A 6,665-nucleotide genomic window follows, 5' to 3' on the forward strand; every position below is an offset into this window, starting at 1 on the left:
ACTTTGAAAACCATTTTCATGTGTTTCTGACTTGCTTTAAGTTTCAAACGGATCTGTTCGAGGGGAAGGTGTTTGAGATAATTAAGGAGGTGATTGGTATGGTGGAATAGAGGTGGGAATGGAATGGTGATTCCTACCTCCATTCCATTCCTATGCTTGATATAGTTTTATTTTAGGAATCATCATTCTTAAGGGAATCACAATTCCTTTACATATAGGAATCATCATTCTTTCCTTCCAACACGGTAATACCCATTCCATTCCATTTCTAATTCACCTAAATTTAGGTTTTGACAACACCCCCTCCCCCCTCCCCCTCCCCCACCCCACCCCACCCCAGAGAACTACCGCTGCGCCGCACACCCATATTCTAGAATCTGAACTTTCAAAGTGAAACCCTAAAGAACTACTCCTTCTCCGCTCCGGCCTCCCCTCCGTCGCCACGCCAGAAGACCGACGCCACCTCTCGCCAGGTCCACGCAACAGAAGTAGCCCAGCCCGCAGCTGTAGTAGCCCGCTCTTTTAATTATGATTAAAACTAGTAAATGCAATTTTTATAAATAAATCCAGTTTATGGTCCTAATTTTTTTTTTTTTTTTTTTTTTTATCAGAACGAAGTTATTATTTTAGCTTTATAACATATGAGAAAAACGCGACGAGGATTATTGAGCTATTCAATAATTATTATTTCCAAGTTATAACTGACTTAGCAAAGTCATGTTATTTATTAATCGAAAAACAGAAGCAGTTATATTTTATTAGTACTACTTGAAGTCGAGAAATTATTCTGACTGCCACGCAGATTAAATCTACGGATTTAATCTAGATATTAAATGGCTTGTGAAGTGAATTAAATCTATGTATTTAATTTATACACGAATAATGAGCAGAAGCCAGTATTTGATTGCAAACACGCGATTAAATAGTAGATGCACTGAGTAACCAAGACACAAAGATTTATTATTATTTACAATTAGAACTTCAACCACCACTATCAATCAATGCAGTAATTGATTTTTTTTTTCTGAGTACAAGAAGAAATCTTTGCATATAAGTTCACCACTGGCAGCAAGAGTGACGCAGTACATTTGGGTAAAAAAATAAAACTCTCGAATTTGCTGGCTTTAGGAGGAAGATCATGCTTAAGACAATCATCTTCCACTATCTAATTATTTATCAACCACTACCTCCACTTAACAAAAATGAGACCTACGCACTAGCCTGCACCACCACCCTTTTTCTCCACCAAACTTTCCACTTACTTCATTCCTTCTCTCATACACCAAGCACCAGAAAGGGAGATGAAGTTCCTGCTGCCAACTGCCAAGTATCGAGAGTTTCTTCTCCATTGAATTCATTATCAACAACAGCAGCTACCAACACAAAATACTCAAGGTCAAGCGCAAGAATAAGAACTACACAAGGAGTTAGAGTACCTTAGCAAAACTTTGCTATCAGGTGGGCAATTTCTTACGCGTAAATAAAATGCTATGTAAGTGTTATGCTTTAAAATGCAAATTGGATCTTCAAGTGTGGTATGCTTTATTACGCTTAAATGAGTTAAGCTTTATTATGATGTACGTTAAATGATTTACGCTATGCTGTTTATATTATTTACGCCCTATGTAATTTACGCTTATTTACGCTTGAATGCTTTACGCTGATAAGTTTATGCTTATGTTTGATGCATGCGTCTGTTGAGGGAGGCCTCCCTCAACAGTACGATGCCGTGTCCGCTGAGGAGGGCCTTCCTCACGGCGCGATGCCCGTGTCCGCTGAGGGAGGCCTCCCTAGCGGCGCGATGCCAGTATGCCAGTATACCAGTGTTACAGCGTCTATTGGGGGAGGCCTCCCTCAATAGTACGATGCCGTGACCGCTGAGGGAGGCTCCCCCTCACGGCGCGATGCCCGTGTTCGTTGGGGAAGGCCTTCTCCACGACACGATGCTTGTTTATGATTATTGATGATGAAGAATGCGCTCATGCTATTTATGAATTTGGAATTGTTTAATGAGCAAAGGATTTGAAAGAAACTTATGCCTCTTATGCGATGTTGTGAAATTGTTAATGATGTTATGTTATATGCTTGGCAACTGCCCACTAAGTACTCTTGTACTTAGCCTTTCGATGTTTATGTTTGTGCAGGTTGAGCTGTGATGGGCGATGAAGTGTTGTTGCTGAGTAGAGTTTTTGTCGAACTTAAAGTAGGCTCAGAAAGGATACATGTCTTCATACATGTATCTCAGTTATGCATTCCGCTGTAAACACTGATTATTTCAGTTACACCTTCCGTTGCAAACTCTGATAATGTTTTAGCCAAGCCCCTAACGATGCCTTTTTCCTTTTTAAGGAATATAACGCGTATTCAAGCTCTTTGAGTATTCTTTTATGCACCCCTTTCTAAACCCGCTTCTTAATTTCCCTTCCCCAGTCATGGTTTTCCCGGATTAATTATCCTTAATTAAGGCCGGTCGTGACAGAGTGGTATCAGAGCAGTTCATTTGCTCTGAGCCTAAGAGTTTATTTAAGCCAAACTTAGAATGGATCACTAAAGTGTCTAGATTTCAATCGACAAAGCTCAGCACTTCATCGCATCACACTCAACGAAGCAGAATGGTAAGCTATTCCAAGTTTTGAGTTAATGTTTACAAAAAAAGTGAGAACTATCGTAATAACAAAGTGAGTAACTGTCAATAGCTTTGTTATGTTGTTATTGAATGAAATGATTTACGCAAGTACGATTAAGTATGCCTATGGAATAAATCCCTATGAACATAGAGCTATTACGCTATGAGATCACCACTACGACAGAACATAGAAGCAAACATAGAAGAAATTAGATTGTATCTTTTGGTGGCTATAGTGAAGGCAGCAAGATAAGTGATGCATATAGAATAATTTTTAAGCTCATGATTTTATAGCCACTATAAATCTCCATGACTTATGTTTAAGTATCCAATTTAGATGATGTGATATTATATGCTTAAGAATTGTTATGACTCATAGATTTGAGATGCTAAGGACCCTTAAAGCTTACTACATCAATGATCAATGATGTCATTGGAGTCATGACTTGTTTACAAGTTATATTAAGTTGACATTTACAAGAATTCTTTTGAGGTTTGTATTAGATTATGCTAGGGTGTACTAATTGGCACATCTTTGCTATCAGAATGCCACCTAAGAGAGGACGCCCTGCGAGAAATAATAACAATCGCAGAAACCGTAACGCTGTACCCGAAGAACCACAAGATGCTCGAGGACATAACCCATGCCCTCCGCCCCCAACTAGGAGAGTCGAAGAACTCTTTTTAAGGCAAAATCCACCTACATTTGACGGAACGAGTGAACCGGCAGAAGCTGAGATTTGGGTGCGTGCAATGGAACGCATTTTCAACTTTCTACGTTGTACTGATGAGGAGCGCCTATCTTGCGTCTCATTCCAGCTAACAGGATCAGCGGATTTCTGGTGGGAAGCACGTCGAAAAATTCTGACACCTGAACAATGGGCAAGTTATACTTGGGAAGATTTTAAGACAGGATTATATGATAAATATATTCCGAAAAGCTATAGGAAGAAGAAAGAAGCTGAGTTCTACGAGTTAAAGCAAGGAAAGAAATCTGTGGTTGAATACGACAAGGAATTCTGCAACCTGTCTAGGTTTGCTCCGCAACAAGTGGACACAGATGAGAAGATGGCAGAGAAATTTTGTGCCGGTCTGCGACACGAGATCAGGATGGCTCTAGCAAGTCACGGAGGACTCTCATACACGGAGTCTCTGAACAGGGCACTTGACATTGAAGCTGCAATGCCGTCGGACAAGTCAGCCCCATTGTTGATCTCGACGCAAAAAGACTTACCAATAGCCTCACATACTCTCAAAGGGAAGCGCAAGTGGGACAACAACGAAAACAATATCAATCAGACTAGTAAGAAAGTGTGGCAAGAAAAGGAACGGGCCGAACAGTTTATTCAACCAAGGCACGAGGCACAGACTAACCTCGAGCCAACTGGGGATAGCCAAGGTCAGAGAGGAATTTCACCTTGCCCAAATTGTGGTAAGATGCATAGGGGTATCTGTCGGGCTGGAACTAACGGTTGTTACAATTGTGGCCAAAAAGGTCACTACTCCACGCAATGCCCCCACAAATAACGAGGTTCAGCAATTGAGAACACCCACACCCCCTTGCCAGCAATACGCGGACACTTGCGTAATCAGCCTCAATCACATCAGTGAAAATCTTATGGAGACATCGCAGACAAGAGAAGTTACGCGGGAACTTGAAGACAAGATGAAGGAAAAATATCCCGAACTGTTTTAGCAGAGATATGCAAATTTCGGGACGAAATTTTTGTTAAGAGGGGTAGTATGTAGTAGCCCGCTCTTTTAATTATGATTAAAACTAGTAAATGCAATTTTTATAAATAAATCCAGTTTATGGTCCTAATTTTTTTTTTTTTTTTTTTTTTTTTTATCAGAACGAAGTTATTATTTTAGCTTTATAACATATGAGAAAAACGCGACGAGGATTATTGAGCTATTCAATAATTATTATTTCCAAGTTATAACTGACTTAGCAAAGTCATGTTATTTATTAATCGAAAAACAGAAGCAGTTATATTTTATTAGTACTACTTGAAGTCGAGAAATTATTCTGACTGCCACGCAGATTAAATCTACGGATTTAATCTAGATATTAAATGGCTTGTGAAGTGAATTAAATCTATGTATTTAATTTATACACGAATAATGAGCAGAAGCCAGTATTTGATTGCAAACACGCGATTAAATAGTAGATGCACTGAGTAACCAAGACACAAAGATTTATTATTATTTACAATTAGAACTTCAACCACCACTATCAATCAATGCAGTAATTGATTTTTTTTTTCTGAGTACAAGAAGAAATCTTTGCATATAAGTTCACCACTGGCAGCAAGAGTGACGCAGTACATTTGGGTAAAAAAATAAAACTCTCGAATTTGCTGGCTTTAGGAGGAAGATCATGCTTAAGACAATCATCTTCCACTATCTAATTATTTATCAACCACTACCTCCACTTAACAAAAATGAGACCTACGCACTAGCCTGCACCACCACCCTTTTTCTCCACCAAACTTTCCACTTACTTCATTCCTTCTCTCATACACCAAGCACCAGAAAGGGAGATGAAGTTCCTGCTGCCAACTGCCAAGTATCGAGAGTTTCTTCTCCATTGAATTCATTATCAACAACAGCAGCTACCAACACAAAATACTCAAGGTCAAGCGCAAGAATAAGAACTACACAAGGAGTTAGAGTACCTTAGCAAAACTTTGCTATCAGGTGGGCAATTTCTTACGCGTAAATAAAATGCTATGTAAGTGTTATGCTTTAAAATGCAAATTGGATCTTCAAGTGTGGTATGCTTTATTACGCTTAAATGAGTTAAGCTTTATTATGATGTACGTTAAATGATTTACGCTATGCTGTTTATATTATTTATGCCCTATGTAATTTACGCTTATTTACGCTTGAATGCTTTACGCTGATAAGTTTATGCTTATGTTTGATGCATGCGTCTGTTGAGGGAGGCCTCCCTCAACAGTACGATGCCGTGTCCGCTGAGGAGGGCCTTCCTCACGGCGCGATGCCCGTGTCCGCTGAGGGAGGCCTCCCTAGCGGCGCGATGCCAGTATGCCAGTATACCAGTGTTACAGCGTCTATTGGGGGAGGCCTCCCTCAATAGTACGATGCCGTGACCGCTGAGGGAGGCTCCCCCTCACGGCGCGATGCCCGTGTTCGTTGGGGAAGGCCTTCTCCACGACACGATGCTTGTTTATGATTATTGATGATGAAGAATGCGCTCATGCTATTTATGAATTTGGAATTGTTTAATGAGCAAAGGATTTGAAAGAAACTTATGCCTCTTATGCGATGTTGTGAAATTGTTAATGATGTTATGTTATATGCTTGGCAACTGCCCACTAAGTACTCTTGTACTTAGCCTTTCGATGTTTATGTTTGTGCAGGTTGAGCTGTGATGGGCGATGAAGTGTTGTTGCTGAGTAGAGTTTTTGTCGAACTTAAAGTAGGCTCAGAAAGGATACATGTCTTCATACATGTATCTCAGTTATGCATTCCGCTGTAAACACTGATTATTTCAGTTACACCTTCCGTTGCAAACTCTGATAATGTTTTAGCCAAGCCCCTAACGATGCCTTTTTCCTTTTTAAGGAATATAACGCGTATTCAAGCTCTTTGAGTATTCTTTTATGCACCCCTTTCTAAACCCGCTTCTTAATTTCCCTTCCCCAGTCATGGTTTTCCCGGATTAATTATCCTTAATTAAGGCCGGTCGTGACAGCAGCAGACCGTCGTCTTACAGCAGCAGCAAGCAGCACCCTATCGGCGAGTCGGCGACGGCGACTGCTCCCCGGCCTCCCCTCCGCAACAGCAGCAGCCCGCGATTTGCGTCGTCACGTCCACGCAGCAGCATTCTTGTTTTAAGAATGAATTGTTAATATATGTTTTTCTTGTTTTATGAATTGACTGATATGTGTGAAATTGAATCGCTGATGTTTATGGATTTTTTTCTCTTCAGATTTCGAGATGTGAGGCAGCAGCATGTTTTTCTTGTTCTTTTCGTTTTTTTTGTAATTATTTGAAATGAGTCAAATGACAG

At 40.2% G+C, this 6,665-nt stretch overlaps 2 long non-coding RNA genes across 2 annotated transcripts; both read left to right on the plus strand.

Annotated features, from left to right (window-relative positions):
• Positions 1–711: 711 nt before the first annotated feature.
• LOC130992070 (uncharacterized) lies at positions 712–2,345 on the plus strand. Its single transcript, XR_009091240.1, has 2 exons — positions 712–1,458; positions 2,145–2,345. It is a non-coding gene; the product is annotated as an uncharacterized LOC130992070 (long non-coding RNA).
• A 2,234-nt stretch (positions 2,346–4,579) lies between these two features.
• Positions 4,580–6,213, plus strand: LOC130993439 (uncharacterized). The gene is made up of 2 exons (XR_009091657.1): positions 4,580–5,326; positions 6,013–6,213. It is a non-coding gene; the product is annotated as an uncharacterized LOC130993439 (long non-coding RNA).
• The last annotated feature ends 452 nt before the right edge of the window (positions 6,214–6,665 follow it).

This window comes from Salvia miltiorrhiza, chromosome 1 (assembly GCF_028751815.1).
Source record: "Salvia miltiorrhiza cultivar Shanhuang (shh) chromosome 1, IMPLAD_Smil_shh, whole genome shotgun sequence".
NCBI classification, from domain to species: domain Eukaryota; kingdom Viridiplantae; phylum Streptophyta; class Magnoliopsida; order Lamiales; family Lamiaceae; genus Salvia; species Salvia miltiorrhiza.